At 43.7% G+C, this 18,753-nt stretch overlaps 1 protein-coding gene across 2 annotated transcripts in view; it reads left to right on the top strand.

The window, feature by feature from the left end:
- Positions 1-18,753, top strand: part of LOC116854151 (probable nuclear hormone receptor HR38) — a 104,776-nt gene that overhangs the window by 28,061 nt on the left and 57,962 nt on the right. The window lies entirely within an intron of this gene.

Genomic DNA, 18,753 nt, shown 5'->3' with positions numbered 1-18,753 from the left:
CTCTCTCTCTCTCTCTTTCTCTTTTTGTCTCCGTCTCTGTTCCTCGCGGATACAAATTCAACAGCTGCGCAACCTCGACACTCTGTCGCGCTATAAACGTAATACCTTTCGCAATAGGAGCGTAATTTCGCGTGATGTCACTCTGCAGTAATGCGCGATAGAGCGCCGCGAGGGACGTAGCGCGCGCGCTGCATCTGTCGGCGGTGCATCGCGCACGTGCTTCCTCGCGAGCTTTTTGCGCGCCGGCCGGTGACAACACAGAAATAGCGAAGCGCGTCGGCGAACAAGCCGCGTGAAGAAAAACTGCCGCCGGCTCGATTCGGGCGTGATCAACATGGCATTCTTAGCGCGCGATCCATTTCAAATTAATGTCCCTCCGCCGTTTTTCCGAGATACAGAGTTGGTTGTTTCAATTTCTTGATCTTCTAAATTAATTGATAGTTACATTATATGTCTGTCTTTGTCTAAATTGAAGGAAAAACAAACAACAACAGACTTATAATTTAATGATTAGTTCATTTACCAAGAAGTTGGAATAATCGGCCTACATATATATATATATATATAAATATAAAGGTATACGGTGAAAATATTGTGATAAAGATTGCAGAAAAATTTTGCAATATTAGACAGAAATTACGATTGAAACTGCTATATATTTGTTTAAAAATATTACACAAATATTACATATTATTTATAAATATTGTACACATTTTTCTAACAAAATCATACTAATTTTACTTGAAATTACTTGAACCTGAAATGATTTGAATTTGAAATTTTACTTTAAGTTACTTGTAATATATACCTGAATGTTTTTCATATCGTATATTCGGATATAGATTGTAAAACTTACTGTAGCAATACTTTGTGCTACTTGTCAGCATAGTGTCGCTTTACAGAAGACGTAAAGTGGCAGCATCGTCGGAAGCGATCCTTGATTTTAACATTTCCCGATAATCCTTGAATGATCCCCTTTACTCAGCTTGTATTATCAAGGACGGCTTTTAAGGATAAGGATCCGAAGTGTGTACATCTCCAGTTTGAGCGCAGCTCAGTCGCGTGCCATCGAAGGAAATGAAGAGTCCACTTTAAGCTCGACGCGCTAGAGTCGAAAGCTGTTTCCAAGCCTGTGTGAAAACGGGATATATGCGAGAGAGCGAGCGAGGGAGATAGAAAGAGAGAGAGACAGAGGGAGAGGGGGAGAGCCAGTCGGGTGGCTCTGACGAAGCGCGGCGTATTGATTTAACGCGGTAATCCGGTTGGCTTAACGAACGCGCAAATCAAATATTTCCGTACGGTGCAGGAGGCTGCGATTTCGACGGCGAAACGTTTAATCGGACGCGAATACGCCGTGACGTCTCGCGCTATCGATCGGAGAGCGTCGCCGATAGCCCCGAGTGATGACGTACTACCTTCATCCGATGACCTACTTCGCGGGCTTTCACTTTTATCCCCAAATATTTATGCCCTTGCTCCAGCCTCGTGATCTCCTAATCCGTGTGCCCGGGTCAGGTCTTTTTGTAGTTGTGCCCGGAGCACCTTGCTATTTTTCAAAAAGTCACTCGATTTTGCCTTTCCATCTCTCGCTGGGAATTTCGCATTTATTTAAACAGTTATCGAATTTAGTTCACCGTTATCTAGGCTAAGCGCGCTCATACACACACCTAGTGTTGATTTCGCGCTCTGTGAGTGCCTCTCGAGCAAGTCTGAAACGGAAACCGTGTTGATCGAACGATTACGCGTCATGTATCGAAAAATCGTTCTCGAATTGTAACGGAAATAACCGAAAGAGTATACCCGTAGTCTCAGAGCGACAATATATTCCGGACTGCCGTCCTTCAGATTGGCGAAACCGGCGTGTCGGTTGAGAAAAAAAACGAAGAAAAAAATGCCGGTGAGTTATGGTTATATCAGAAACGACCGGCCGTTAATAATTTCATAATGACCGCGCGATTACGCGATGCGCCCGGGAAAAATGCAGCCGAACTGGTTTCCGGCTGAGGCGGCGGGACGCGAAACGCACTCGGAATCGCGCGACCCAAGAAGTATCGATCTTTCGCCGCTGCCGTCATCGCGTCGATCGTCGTGACTCGTCGACGCCGGAGTCTAGTCGTCGGCGAAGTGACGAATCTCTCTTTCTCTCTGCCTCTCCTTCCTGAGAGCCGTTAGAGAGAGATGAAGAAAGAAAAAGAGAGTGTGTGAGAGAGAGATAGAGAGAGAGAGAGAGACAAAGAGATCGAGAGAGAGAATACTCGCCCTCGTCACACGAGAGGATTAAGAGACAACTCTTACGAGCGATTTGCAACATTTACGTAACCAGCCGGTGTAAATATAACTCTGCTGTAACGCGACGCGATAAAGCGGGTGAGAGTCGACTTTCTTGCTAATTTATCCTGCAGTCTCACGCCGGCATCCTCCTCCCCCTATAGCCGACTCCCTTGCCACCTCTTCCTCCCCGCTTTTTCAATATCTTCTTGCCGATGATTAAAGCGAACGATAAATCAATGGCACGACGCGCCGTGGCGGCGCATCGGAATCTATTAGTAGTTGGTGCCCGGCCGAGAGCTCCCTCTGATCGACAGCGTGCGAGAGATAACTGTCCCGGCATTCCTCGGCGAGGCCGCGTTGAGGGAGGACGACGGCTTTTTTCCCCTCCTCCTCTTTTCTCCTTGCATTGATATTAAACGGCGTGTCACCTATGCAACCACGGGCTCGTAGATCAGTTTAATGCGCTCCGCGCGCGCGGCGAATGAGGGATTTCAATTAAGAGCTGACGCGGATAAACGCGGAGCGATGCGTGACGCAAACATTGCGACACGCGTGCCGCATCCTCCGAGTCGAGTCGAGTCCCGCTAATTGTCGGTTACGTTAATTTGACGGACGAACGTTACGGACGGCGACATCGTGACTTCTGGATGCGTCGAGCCGAACGAGTCGCTCCTGCGAGTCTCGGGAGGGAGTTCGGCGCAAGACTAATGCGTCATACTTTTCGTTTGAAAATATATATATATGACTTAATATCATAGATGTAACCTAATATCATAGAATTCTGAATAGAGTATCATGATATCGTAGAATAAACTGCATCGCTACAATATCATTGCTGTAGGGAGTCTGCATTAAAATAGTCATAAAGTCAGAGCATTAGTAAGAGAGAGCAGCAGAGAGTAAGATGTTATCCTTGTTTAATTGTCTAGTTGATGAAGTGGATGAAACAAGAAAAGCGATCACATGATCAATACGTCCTCTCTTCCTTTAATTATGTTTGACTCTCTTTTCTATTTCTCCTACATCGGCCTCTTTTAGAGTAATGTGTGATAGAGAATATTTGACAATCTCAAACATATAGACACATATAGTCCAGTTGACGCTACAAACGCTACGAAATGTCGACCCAATCACAATGCTTTTTTACGTGCTTCTCAAACGGATCCTACCTGTAAAATAGACTGCGCGTTGCGTAGAAAGGTTAAAGTTAACAGCTAAGAAAGAGTAACAGTAAGAAAGAAGAAAGAGTAACAGAGAATAAGATGCTTTCTTTGTCTGTTTAATTGGTGGGGAGAACGAAGGAGTAGAAGCGATCGCATCATCAATGCGCTCTCTCTTTCTTTCAATACGTTTCGTTTTTTTTTTTGCTTCTCCTACATCGTTTTTCCCTTACAGGGTGCTGTATGATGGAGAAAGCATTTGACTTAACGTATTTCTGTCCTTCAATCTCGTCATCTGCCGTCTCGTATAAGAATGCGTGGTCCATTCTATAAGTCTATGCTTAATACAGAGATAGCGCGAATCCGGCCAAATCTTCATTATCATATTTCAGAACTTTCCTTTATTAGTTTTAATAAGTGTATCAGTATAGAACGACCTGTCGATTGACAATGCGCCAAAGTAAACTCAATGCGAGCGGATGAGTCCTGCGCTCGCTCACACCAGCAAAGATTGAAATGAACAGTTTTATTGTTTCTCGCGCCTTTTGTCAGGATTTCGCCGCAGTCTGAAGGACTTTCTGCGCTGATTTATAACCGTCAGTGAAACCTGGGTCTACCACTACGCTTGAAAAACAAGTGAACAATAAAAACAATGGACGCATCAGACACTCGAAGCGCACTGTCAAACGAAGATTGATCGACAGATTGCTCTATACTGTCATACTTAACTTAGGTTGTACCTTGAAACGTCATTTTTTATGGAAATTTTACTGCATCTATAGTTCACCATACTATGGGTTTTCAGTAAAATTTTCTTCAGATTGATCGTTTTTGGGATGTAACTCTAATAAGGGAAGATTCTGAAATATGATGAAAATTTGGCCGAATTCGCGTATTAGATACTTTTTGAGGAGTCAACAAGAGCGATTCGTGACACTTGAATGGACTCGTTGATTAATTCGTGGATTTTAAGATTCATTCGCGAGACGGCATCTCGTGCGAGATTTGAAGATTCGGCTCGAATGCTCCGTCGAATTTTCCGTGGCTGACCGGTCGCAATCGTGCGAAGGACATCGTACGAAGGGGTCGTCACGCGAAATCCTAAAAATCGCGCGGGTTGCACGCTGATAATTGATAACGCCGCGGCGGATTCTTCGTGCACCCCAAGGCCGAGCGGAACAACAAATCCTGCGCGCGATGGCAGGGTTGAAATAACTTGCCTGCCGCGCAAAGTAACTTTAGTCACGACCGTTGTATCCTTGACAGTGACACACAACGCGCCTCTTTTCCAAAGGAGTAAGACGAGGAAGTGCAGCTTGATAGTTTCGAGGAAGCTTTATATTCGTGGACATTCTCACCCGGCGGTTCGTTGCGTTATGTCGATGCTCGAATACCATGTATGGCATCGGGCACGATTGAGTAACAAAGGATCGAAAAAGGACGCGGCATAAATATATCGCGCCTCGTGTAGAAGTGGCGGGAAATCTCGCATCGTGCACGCGTAAACACATATAAAATGAAAAGATAGCAAAATCAATAGCAGAGGCAAGGATGACCCGATTGCGCCGTAGCGTCACCGGCAAGACAAGGCGGCCGATGGAGAAGTTAATCGACGCGCAATTATACGCTCTCGCAAAATAGAAACAAATAAGGGACGGCGTAATCGGGAAATTGCGTAAATACGTTGTTCGCCCCCGCAGCGCGCGCCACGCGCCGCCCTGCGCTCCCCTTAATGACTTCATTCACGTTGCATCGACCTAAATAAGGCGAAAGCAAAAGGAAAAAGCGACAACTCGGGAACGTGGGCCGGGGGATGAAATAACCGTGAACGCGCCTCATGCCGTAAGCGGCAAAAACAGCCCCAGCCCTTACGAGCCTTCGTGATGGCCGCCTATAATAATTCTGCTAGCGTTACGTCAACACGCACGAAAGCGGGCGGAATCGAGCCGGTATCAGGAAGCCGTGCAATGCAAGAAGTTCCCTCCACGTCGCCCACACGTACGGCAGTTCCATTCACGCGTCCCTGCGCGAACTTGGCTCTCGAAATTTCTCCAAATTGCTTGAGTGAAGCTTGGCATTGCTCGACTATGCTCACGTTGAACAATCGCAAGTCCTGGTTAACCGAAAATATTGTTCGGTCAAACAGAATCTTAGCGACTCGAACACAGAATTCGGGTAACTCCTCAACCGGAATTCTAGTCCGTTCATATCTCACCAGACATTTGTTTAACTCGACTTAATTTTTCCTCCCCGTGAAGAGTGAATGCTTAATAATGGGAGGGTAATGATGCTTTACAGTGTTAACGCACGTACCGAATAGTTTTCCAGACTTTGTGACGTACACGGTGAATTCATCCTCTACATCAAATCAACCCTGTAAATTTTTTATGTTAATATTAATTAACTACCTCATCCTAATCGTTTTTAATTACGAATTTTTATTATTCACTTTGAAGAGTATATTCTTGCATTGTGTATTTTTAATTTAACGAAGCAGATTTGATAGATTGTGAAATATGCAATCGAATAATTAAGAGAAGAGCCGATAAGCTATAATTTTATTTCGGAAAAGTAATAAGATATTCTAACAGAGTTAAACGTGCATAGACAGAGCCCACTTTCTATATTAGAATGCTATATATAGAAAATATATACTGTATTCAACTAAATGTTACTTGTCTCAAATATTTCGTGAGTTTGTATATCCGCAAATCTGTCGCAAGTTCATCATCAGCATCAAATTTACTGAAAATACATTTTGAATTTCAGCAAGTTTAGTACTTTAATCAAAAATATTAAATTAAGGCCAAATTCGATTTGCTTGTCACACAGTGTCTAATCACAATTCTTCTTCGACAAAGTTTCATAATATTCCCGTAAGGCGAGAGAGAGAGAATCAATTCTTCTCTTGAGTACAACGATAATGAGCTAGAATTCTCTTCCTAAAATTTATGATATATTTTAAGACTGTTACGAAGAAAATCTTCTTTGTTAAAGATAACCATTACTTAAAAGAAGGAAAACAAGCCAAGTTCTTAACAGTGATATTTCTCCTAATTATCTTAATATCACCCCCTTGCGCCTTCTCCCCTTGTATGTTGTTCTTATAAGATCCATTTTCGAGATTCTTCTTAGGTGTTGCGAAAAGTGTCGTTTCAGAAATCGTTGAATTTATAATTTCACATAGACATGACGTGCGGGTGCTTATTGCAATCTCGAACAAATTCCGGTCACCGTAATTTCACGCAAAATCTCGATTTGTGTGGTGTCGTAAAACGTTATCGCGTAAACGACACGCAGCAGGGCGACAGCGATGTTTCGTCGTTTACGTTTGCGAGGCGCGTGTTCAGAAGATGATGCTAATTAGATGACCTTACTCGGCGGAGTCGGGCTTGCATAGGGCGCGAGCGGTTGACCGTGAACCCATCTCGCGTGTGAGGGTCGACAGAGACACAATGAAATATAACAATAGGGCGTGAGGAACGCCGCGCGGACGAGAAAGAAAGGATCCGTTTCATTTTTTACGGACATGGTTGTCCCAATGGAACGCGCGTTGCAATCATTATCTTATGTGTGCGGAACGTTGATTTCATCTTTTATTCATCGTTCCTCGTGATCTCAATCGAAGCAGTTTGCTGTAATAATATGATTTTAACTTCCTCTTTCTCTCGCGGTTAGTTTTCTTGACGTCATCTCTTTTACAAAAAGCACCCTCTCAAGGGGGCTCGCAGATAGAATTAAAAAAACTCCTCACAACCCCGTCTGCGAATCTCTTTCTTTCTCTCTCTCTCTCTCTCTCTCTCCCCTCTCTCTTTTTTTCAATGGCCAGATCTTCACGGTTCGCGCCTCGAGTTCCACTGATCGGTTCTATTTTATACCCTCCGACTGTCCGCTTTAGGGCTGTGCGGGCCTCGCGCGCGTCGGCGGGAATCACGCCGACACGTTACGTCAACTCTCCTTCTCTTTCTCTCTCCTTTTCACGTGCGCAATAAAAATAAGAGAAGCGAGGCTGGGAAGGGTGACGGTGGGACAGGGAAGGTGATACACGCGTGGGCCGCGACGAGTCCGACGTCGAAACGTAAGCCGTCACGGCAGAGCGCGTCGTTCGGAAAGAAAGAGAGAAAGTGGGAGAGAGAAAGGAAGAGAACGCACCCCTGTCTGCGTTTCATCCGCCGTCCCTGCGACGACCCCGCGAGAGCGCGGCGGCCCGATCGATGAACGGAACTGCGGCACAACGGTGACGTCATAGACGACGTCGCAGTATGACGTCATTACTGGCCGCGGGCTGCTGATGGCGCGAAGGAAGGAGGCCGCGAAAGGGGGTGGCGGGGCGGCCGCGGATACAGGAAGGGGTGCGCGGCGGGCGGGGAAGCAGCTGTGCAAAGCGTCGGATCAGCCGGAGAGAGAGAGGTGGATATCGGCGCACACTTTCTCTGTATACGTTGAGACGACTCACACACTTCGAGGGTGCGCGTTGGTGTGGTAGCGCGCGCGGACGCGTTTATAACGGGGGCGAGTAAGGCCGCCGCGCTTAAAGCGGATGGAGCGCGGCGCGATATCGAGCGGCTTTTAACAGGTGGACGCGCAGCTGATCGCCACCGCCGCGGTCGCCCTGCCTCACGATGGATATCGGTGACGTTAGAGCGGCTGGACTTTCGCATTTATTCGTTTAGCCGTCTCACACAGAGAGAGCCGGCGACACGTCGATAATAGAATTCCGTGTCGGAGATAAGATTTGCCGAAGGCTTTCTGGCCGGTGATCCTTTCTAATCTGATCCTTGAGAGTGTTTCGTTGCTTTTACGCGACGGCGTGTAATTTTCCGAGGAGCTCCAAAGCCTCGGCGTCGCCCCGAGGTGGTGACGGCGCCGCTTTAAAAACGCGCGGTCGCGCTAAACGCCGCGATTTCCGGCGTAACTACACCCGAACGAGCTAAACGCACGAATCGCTCACTGCTCGCCGCGCAAACTCGCCAGCTTGTTCTCGCCTGCGCTTTTGTCGCGTGATACGCGATCCAATTCCTGTATAGATAAGGAACCCTAAAAACTCTCTCTCACCTGGTCGTTTAATTATACCTAATTAACATCCGCCGCACAGAGCTGGTCGGGACACGTTGGAGGCCGCTGCGCGAATTTACGAACGACATTGAATATTAACGTCACTAAAAGGCCCGCGTTATCTTCGCTCGAGGGTGAAACTGACAGCTAAGACCAGGTGAAATCTTTCAGCCGATTTCTCAGCGCACTCCACGCCAGACATCTTAATTAGCGTCATTAAATTCCTAGACTTTAGCGACGGTCTAGCATAACCGCGCTGTCCGGACTGGTTGGTGAAAATTATCGGTTTCTTTCGCGGCCACAGCTTATCGGATCCGTTATCGTCTCGTTTTTTCCTCTGAACGGCGAGTTCGGTGCAATGGCACTTTAGCTTGTTGCGCATTATCGCTTTAAACGCGCGTAAATTGCACCTCTTCGCTCTCGGTACCTTCACTTCTTCGTGTGATAACAAGCTTCAAAATTTATGTCCACTGAAAACAAGAGTTCACAAGCGCACTCGACTGAGCGCTTCAATGCAATATTTTGCGATTAGTATGAAATATGGTAAAATAGCTGCTAATAATTACAAATTAATTAGTCAAACAAATTTTTCATTTATTTAAGATTTGGTGATTTGGTGAATAATACTAAATAATTTGGCAATATTTTCTAAATAGTTCGACTCTTGCAAAAAGAAAATATTTAAGAACTTACTTGTTTTCAAGTTGTTAAGGATATAAAGTTTGTTCACAGAAGTAAACTTTATATCTAATATCTTACAAATAAATATTCAAATATTTTTTTTAATGCACCAAGGTATTTGATCACACGTGCATTTCGTATATTTTATCATATAATGCAATAAACATTACTAAACATATATAGTTTTATTTTACAAGTTATTTAATGATACACTTTACACAAATATTGATAGTAGTCATCAAGTTTTAGCTTAGCAACAGATACTAAGCCTAGCTAAGGTTTTTCATTAATACTTTCGAAATTATTCGATTATATTCATCTACAGAAAGTTTAGGTAAAACTATTTTATCAGAGTGTCTGACAACCATTATCCCGTCGGTGGTTATTGATTTTTTCTTCAGTCTTGATTCTTTTTTCTGTCTATTGACTATTTATTAATTAATTCAATAAGCATATTTTTTAAAGACCTCACGGGACTCATCGTATTGCGAGAATCCAAGCTGCGACTTACTTAGCTCACAATGTAAACCCGATTCTGGTCGAGTGTGTCTAGCTGCTTGATTCGCACCAGCGACTGCGATCGAATCGATTTCGCAGAATGCCTGGTTCGCGTTCTACTTTAAGGCGCAACATTTTCCGCCATTTCGATTCATTAACGGATCTCTATTTCTCGAAGCGAGGGTAGATTTAACCTTCCATCCCCTGATCCAAATCCGTCAGACCGAAATAACGTGATTTCGTTGGCGCGAAGATTATTCTCGACAGGCAAAGTGATTTAATTTTATTAGCAACACACACATATATCCATACCTTGGAACGAGAACGACTGATGTCACTTTATGACCTGAAATTTGCAAGAAGCGAAATTTGAAGAAGACTGTATAGATACTAAATGCTTATTTATATGTTGATTTATTTGGCCATTTCTGTTTCTTATAACGCTATTATTTTGAATGTAAAATACATATATATATATGTTATACATAAATCTTTGATAACAATTATCTTTTCTTACATCTTGCATTCGAATGAATCAGCCAGTTTTAAATATGAGTGAATTTTAAGTTGCAATTTTGCTTTATAGCTTTTTTCTTTTCTCTTTTTACCTCTCTCTACGTAGAGACATTGAAGCAAAATCCATAAATCAGTATCCTTAAATCAGAATCTGCGTGCAAAACGTGATGGTGCAGTTTTAAAAACATTTTTTTATTGCGCATTTTTATTATTTTTATCTATTTTTAACTATTTGATGTGAGTTTGTTTACATGCCTTTTCGTATCCATTATAAAGTTGCTTATATAGACGCGTGTTATCGCGGATGAAGCAACAAGGACGTGGTCGTATAATCGGCAAAGAATGAGGAATCGATTACCGGGGAATTCGGCGCGAGTGACGGCAAAGTTGGCGGTTCGCCAGGGCAATCGCTACTATTTGGGTATTCCGCGAGACGTCGAGGACTGGAGTTTCTTTTTCGATTTAGCTGAAGATGTACGAATGTATGAATTGAATTGACGATGCGTCGCTGAATCTTTTTAATTTTTTATTTTTAACTATTATTATCGCGAATTCCGGCACCGTAAAACTAGCAATAGATGAACTCTGTTTACTCTATTTGCAAATGGGAACACTAAATGATTTCCATTTGATGCAAAAGTATTCCATATAATTCATGCATGCTTCTTAAGGTCTCTTTTTCTTTTTATCTGTCTGCACTTGTTCTTTCATTATATTGCAAAAATCGTCTTCGTGTCGTGACAACTTTCGTGTTTCATCTGAGAAATATTTCTAAATATTTCAACGCCAAATATAAATGTCGTATAAATATTTCAACGCCGAATATAAATCGTGTAACATCGGAAGCTTTCTTCGAGTTTGAAGGCACGATGCTCTCCGGAACTTGAAGAACACGCGATTTAGACTTCGAAATCACATTCGCACTTAGGAAACCGCAAACAACTTAATTTTAACACGAGTTGCTCTAAGCATTTAATGTGTTAGAATCACTACATAAGTCGCTATAAAGTAGCAGAATACATTTCATTAGAAGAAAAGAAACCGCGATTTCAAGTAGCGGCTTTCAGTCCCAAAAAATCACGACCTCACAGTCCGATTTCATCCGGATTGGAAGCCACGGATGTCGCTAAAAGCGCTCGTGAATTGCCTCTGCGCTTTCGATGGGGGTTCATAAATTTGGGGGTCACACTGAGCCGCATGGTGGCAGCGAGCACACGTGCGGCAGGTCGTGGAGGCATTCATCATTCTCCCCCGTCTTCGTGTGTCGCGCTGAAAATCCGCCTCGTGGCGGTGCGAGGGAGAGGCACGAATTGGCTTTACGAGCCCGACGGCCTTGAGGCCTCGAGGCCCCAACGGGGTCTCGATACGTCCCGCGCGACTCGGTCACACAGTCGTTCGGTATGCGGACCTCGATCTAAAGGCGGCTAAATCATTCGCCCGCTCGCCGCCACCGCTGCTGCCGTCGCCGTCGCCGCCACACGCTACGTCACTCGTGTACGAATGAGCGGTCCTTACCTTTCGCGGATTCCCTATCTTTCGCAAGGATTGGCGGGACCTGTAGACATGTAGTATAGACTGTGCATTGCCGTAGGAAGGATGAAGTCAGTACTACTATGAAAGAACAATGGGGAGAGAATAAGATGCTTTCCTTGTCTAATTGTCTAAATGGCGGGCAGAACGAAGGAGGAAAAGCGATCTTATAATCAATTCCTCTTTTCTCCACTCTAAGTGCGATCCATTAGACGCTGCGAATACTTTGAAACGCCGCGTGGACCAATTATGGACTTTTCTTTAAACGCTTCAAAGTGTTTGCAGTGTCTAATGGATCGCATCTTATGTTTCACTCTCTCTCTCTTTTCGTTCTTCTTCATCCTACAGTACTGTATGACAGAGAAAGCATCAGACTTCGCGCACTTCTGTCCTTCAGTCTTGTCATCAGGCGTCCCGTAAAGGCAACCCATCTACAATGGCCGTAAGAGAATGGCTGTAAGAAATAAGAGTAAGAAATGGACTAATCATAGTTGATTATTCTTCTCACATTCGACTGTGATTGGTCAATTTCTTATTCTTACTAGTAGATGGACTTTAAGAGTGCGCAGTCTATTCTGCAAGTCTATTTTGTAAGGACCTCTGCCTTACCGGCGGCTTCCATGCCTCACCGAAAATCCGCTCTGCTGCCTTCCATCGCACAACTTCCGCTAGCTACGAATTGAATGAAGCGCAGCTACGTCGCTACGCTTACCGTGGTGACGCGTGGCCGTACATCGCGCCGGGAATCGCTCCCGTTATTAATTTCATGCGACACGCCGCATGTCCGCCGTCACGCCTGCCACAAGTAACACTTGTATCGTTAATAAGAAATAAATTCACGCCGACACGTGTTTCGTCAGCGATATTCGCGCGACACCGGGAAAAGCTACCGGCTCACGCCGGAGGTATTCGTCGCTGAGGGCAAGAGAACCCGTTTATATATGCGACGTAGGAACGTCGCGCGGAACCAGACAGCCGGAAAAATCGGACACGCCTCGGGCGATCAAAGACGCGCGCGCGTTTCGCTTTCCCACTTGGCGTCTCCTATCCGGCGAATTCACGCTTTCGGGGTCACGGAACCTGTAGTCGGTTTCCGACCACGATATGGGTGTCGCGTATGGCTCGTCCTCCGGCGCATACCAACCAGAGGAGAGATTATGTCTGCGTCGTATCGCGGACTCACGCACACAAATCGCACACACGAGTCGCGTCTCGCTCTGTCTCTTCCTTTTTACCATTCGCCTCTTTTTCCCCGTTTCTCTTTCTCACTGTGTCTCTTTTTTGCTCTTGGGCCGACCTAGCTTGATCCTTTTATTTTTATCCTCAAGCCGCCTCCGTCTTACTTTCTCCATCGCGTCTTTTTCTTCTTCGTATGTTATTTATCTTACTCTCTCTTTCTGCTCTTCCTTGTCCTTTCTTTGCGATTATTTTAAGGCCTCCAGCCGGTTCCTCTCTTTCTTCGAGATCACTTAGTTTTTTGTTCCACTCGTTAATACTTCAACGGGCGTGTGAAAATTTGAAGCATAAAAGGACATGCGAGATATAAATGGCATTCCAAATTATTTATGCTATAAATATAAAATAAATTAATATTTTTGGTTTGTAATTTAATATATTATTATTATTTTATATATTATTTATTTGTTGCATATATATCTTAAAATATATTAAAACTTTGAAACTTTAATTTTAACATCTCATTAATAACCAGTTCTGCATTGAGATGAATTCAGAAAGCACATTTTTCACGATCTACTGAATGATTTAAAGAGTTTCATGACTTGTAAAAAATTTTATTTGACACAGTATAATTCGTAAGGGAAAAGTTTAAAAAACTTAAATAAGTGGATAGGTTTGTAAAATTTTAATTTATATACTAATATTTCGTTATAACATCATACACTTGAAGTAATTTTAATGTGGATAGGTAATGCTGAATAAAATTCGCGAGCGTAAACAACTGTGATAGGTTAGGAAAAGGATTAAGAAAAAGTGCTGAAGAGGGCAGCACCGAGAAGAATTTGTTCCTATGTGAAATTTAGGAAAAAATAAATCTGAGAAGTCTAAAATATACTCCACGTACCCGTTAGGGTCAAGTATAGCTAATCTCTAAAGGAAATTCTCGCAACCTCTATTCGCTGTTAAATCTACGATCTTGCATATCTTTCTGTCCCTTTTTCCTGGCCATGTCATCTTTCCGTCTTTCACTTTCGTTCTCGGTCTTTTCTCTTCTTTCCCTTTTATCGCGTTTAACGTGTCTCTCCCGTCAGGGGCAGGCAGCGCCGTGTAGAGAAATTTCCAGGAGAAATCGAAATCGATAGTAGATCGACCCCGAAAGCGATTCTCCTACGGCGCGTTTCCAGCCTGACGTTTTCTTCCTTCCCCGTCGCTTAGCCGTGATCTACGAGCCGCCGTGACCCGCGACTTCACTCGACGGCCATCATCACCGAGTTCCCCAGCATCCTGACTTGTAGCCCGTTGTTCGGATCTCTTTCTCTCTCACTCTCTCTTTCTCTCTGTGCCTTGTAGCCGACACCAGTTATTAATCATATCGGTTATCTCGTCGCCTGTGGAAACGGACAGTATGTGTATATGTGCGAGTCTACCTTAGACATTTATACGAGACATACACACTCGGATTTTCTCTCAGCATGTCTGAAACGCAGCAACTGTTAGTAATTACAGCGAGTAATGGTAGTGACACATTTATCGTGAGATAATTGATTATTTCCACCTATCGATATTGACGTAACGTTGAATAATATATAATATATAATACGTAATATGCGTGCGCTCTTCCGCGAGCGCGCGTCGGCCAGTCGACACCATGTCTCGACTCGTTGATAATTTTCGCACTTTCTCCACTCGACTCGTATCAGCGGACATTGCGACGCGTGGAGGAAGGATAACGCGGAAGAAAAATCGTGCGCGTCTCGACGCGCGATACGAAGAGCACTTGTCGACGATCGGCGGCGACGGCGACGAGGGGCGCGCGGTCGCGCAATCTCGCGCACATGGCGGATGTTCCCGCTTTCGTAGCCATTCGCCTGGAGAATCGCCGAGAGTCTCCGCCTGACAGGCATCGACAGGACCCGTTGCATATCTCAATTTACGCGGATTGCGCCGCTAATTAATGGCGCTCATCATCGGGCGGCAGGTTTGCGCAAGCAGCGAGCGAGCGAGCGCGCGCGGCTCGTCGCGCTTCTTCTTCGACAGATGCTCCCCAGGAAAGCAGCGTGTCTTTGACAGCTGCACTCCGTGATTCGCGCGCCGAGTCGCGCACTCGCTCGCTCGCTAGCACGGCCGATAAATGGCGGCCCATAAATCGCGCGCATTAGCGCCGCTCTCATAATCGACTCTGTCTCGTATTTGGAGAAATCTAAATCAGCGCCGACGTCTTCCTCCACCGCGGATCGTCCCGCCAAATGAGCTCGTCGAGCGCTCGCCGAACCTGCCAGATGTTCCTCGGCTCGCGAGCGAGCTAGCGCGCGCCTGATTCCACCTCGCGCTTGATTAATACGACCAATAACTCACGCGTGAGTATTCTAACGCGGCGACCTGCAGCGCGCACCGCGTAACCTGATATCGCTTTCTCTGCTTTGTGCCGTTTAATTAGCTGTGGGCATTGTACTTGGTTGCCGTTGACGAACGGAGATTTCTCTCGAGGTGTCTTACTCGTTGATCGCCGTTTTTACGCGAACGCTCGGCTGTCGCGTGAATCGTCGCTTGATTACTTCATACAGTTGTTCCCCCCTTTTCCCTCCCCTCCCTGCCCGCCACGAACAGTTTGGAATCAGCTGTAAAAAATGTCCGCAACGAATATCGTTCGTAATGAATACTATTAGGGGTTTCTGAAAGATAAATCGAGAACTATTCAGGAAAACTGAAATTAGTTTTATTTAGGTTGTAATGCCAAGTTTTTTATAACGTATAACTATTAATGTGGTCGGGTAATCTTACAAATGGTAAAAAAATAATACAAATATTTTTAAATGAAAAACTTAAGGTAATACTTAAAAAAAGTATGAAAATTACATTTTCTTTAACGCTGTCAATCTTTCTTAAACGAAAACAAATTTATAATCTGTTATAAACTATTAAATTCTGTTAAAATGTTTCTTATACTATAATGTGATAAAGTAATATGGAATACAATTATTCTTTAGACATCACCATGTTTACTTTTTCGTGGTGGAAATGCATACCACGTGACACTTGAAAAATAGATTACATCAAAGCTACATCTTAGTTTTACATATAATGAAGAACAACTAAGAATTGATTGACACTGTTAGATAAAAACACTAAGATTTAAACACTTACCACAGATGAATGTTGCGAAACCCAGAATATCTAAGTATACTGCATACGAACACGTACTAATTTGGTGATTAGATTATATTAGAGTTCAAACAAACTAATAATTCCACTGTGTTGCATGGTTGACCGCGACACTCACAGACTAGAAATCGTGATATTCCTTGTTACGCCACTATCCCTCAATGCATGAAGTTCCTCCAACTGCAACCGTCCGTCGAAAAATTATTGGCCAATCGCGATATCACTTTCTCTACTTTGTGCCGCTTAACTCGTCGCGTCTGGATAGTCCGCGACAATTCAATCATAGCTGTTTTAATGATCAGTCATTAGCGGAATTGTCGGTTGGGTGTTGAACGATAGGTAGATACACGTTCGTCGGCAACACGTACGCGGAGAGCCCCACCCTGCGTCATTAAACGCAGCAAGCCACTTTGTATTGAGCGTGACACTCTCCGCTGAGTACCTCGGGTTCCGAAGTTAGTGCGATGTTAAGCGTGCCTCTCGGCTGAAGTCGGCTTAGGTTTAAGTATGGAGAAGAGAGAGTAGATGGGAGAGGAAGATTATGAGTGGCCAGAAAAATCGATAAGGAAGCGAAAGCAGAGAACTTATTGCGAAGGTGAGCCGAGTGTCAAGCGATCTCGCACGGTTCAAAGTTTAAAGTGCTCGGCTCGAGAGTATTAGAAAACGTGTTGCTGCACAAAGACCGCGCGACCATGTTGAAAACAATAACACTGGCCTGCAAAATCAGGGATTCGATGAGTAACATGGCAATTTTCTATGGTCTCTAATAGATTTTGGTGTGCTAAGATCAAATTCGACCGCAAAAATTGTCTATCACCTCTAGATTTCGAGAGAATTGAAGTTAGATTTCCAAAAACAAGCGATATTAATGATTTTTCAGCTGCTATAACTTTGAAAGTACATATAGTTGGCACAGCTCTACTGGAGCTCACAATAAAGTTTTTAGTTAGTACTTCTACTGGAAAAAATGAAACTGAAGCCCGTGCATTAATTTCTGGGATTAAAAAGGGGAGAAATGCTGAAATAAAGTGCAAAATCCTGTTGTTAATGCTATTGTTAATGTAGTTAGAGATTAAAAATGTGAAAGTACTGACTAAAAGCTCTTCATTTTGAGCCCCAGTAGAGCTGCCAACTCCAGCTATGTGCTTCCAAAGTTATAGCACCTGAAAAGTCGCTAGAATGACTTGTTTTGAAGAATCTACCCTCAGTTTTCTCAAACTTTAGAGATGATAAACACTTTTAGCTGCCGGATTTGTTTTGATTCAACACACCATGATGGTATTTGGCATTTAGTAATAATGATATTCAGTATTTAATAATTATTATCAAATTATCTGATATTATATTTATTATAATATCAAATATTATATTTATTAAACCACTTAATTTGTTTAACTAAATGACGAATTTGTTTTACCAGTTATTTTGTGATTATTACTAGACGATTAGTAAATATCGCTATATTTGATACAAATTATCAGATTATTATTATAAGGCACTAAAATTCCTCACCAAATACATTTGTTAACTAGACTTTTTTTCAGCGAGGCCAGTGTAATTTATTCGTTGATATTTATTGTTTCAAATCTAGACAATTCTAGGCAATTCGCAAATTGCCGAGTTCGTCCACCGGAACGAGCGCGTTTTGCGCGCTCGCATTCCCATCGCGTTTCGATTGTCCCTGCGATTTCGAGAACTTCGGGATTGTTATCGGCCGAGCATTCGTGAACTTCGTCTTGTCGAGCTTCTTGCTCGTCGCTTCTGGCCACTTCGCCTCCGGATCGATTTTTAGCGGCGACGTGCAAGGACGATCGCCATAAACGATTACCGAATATTTGTATCACTCGCATTGCCATTCGTGTCCTTCACCTTCACCCATTTCGCTACATTTCACTTATCCTGCGACGACCCACTGCCAACTTCGCCATCGATTTTCGTCGTCGTTACCACGTAACCCGGCGCAAGGACGCCGCCGTTAGCGATTCTATGACTTCACGGTTTTGGTAAACGGCGGCGTTTAAAGGGGAGCGCTTAGTCTCTCGGAGCGCCGAATGGTCTCCCTGGCGTTACGCGAATGTTACGTAACGGATTCCCCGCAGCAGACAGATAACGCCGGTGGGAATATATAATTCGTCATCTCGATGAGGTAACAGAGTGGGCCAAGAGACGCATTCAATTCGACCGGTTTTTCGATGCGAAACAAAATGAAAAATAGATAAGTAAAAATATAAAAGTGAAAAAGAGAGCAAAAACACAATGAGCAGCGGGAAGCATTAACGGCGAATTTGCGAGTTCACTAAATATTGTTTATCGATAAAAATATTTCGATAGCCTGGTGTATAAATTGTGTAGCGTGATCAAGATAAATCAGAGCGCGGTGAATACATTGACAAAAACATGCCCAGCGAAAATGTATGATTCATGGGAGAAGTGAGCGCGTTCGGAAGTGCTAACGTAATCGTTGAAATTAATATCCAGTGTACCTCATGTTACAAGAAACGTCGATAAAATTTGTTCGCGCCATAAATTCAGTCGCGCGAGAGCTACGATCACAAATTCGTAAAAAAAGGAGAGAAGGTATATATATACATATATATATGTATATATATGATGTATATATATATATATATATGTATATATATATATATATATATTTGATGTATATATATATATATATATATATATATATATATATATATAT

Source organism: Odontomachus brunneus, unplaced genomic scaffold, assembly GCF_010583005.1.
Source record: "Odontomachus brunneus isolate Ranch 3 - 2012 unplaced genomic scaffold, Obru_v1 Obru_scaffold_008, whole genome shotgun sequence".
Classification (NCBI taxonomy): Eukaryota; Metazoa; Arthropoda; class Insecta; order Hymenoptera; family Formicidae; genus Odontomachus; species Odontomachus brunneus.
Note: the sequence above shows the minus strand (reverse complement) of the source record. Positions and strands in the feature narration are given on the sequence as shown.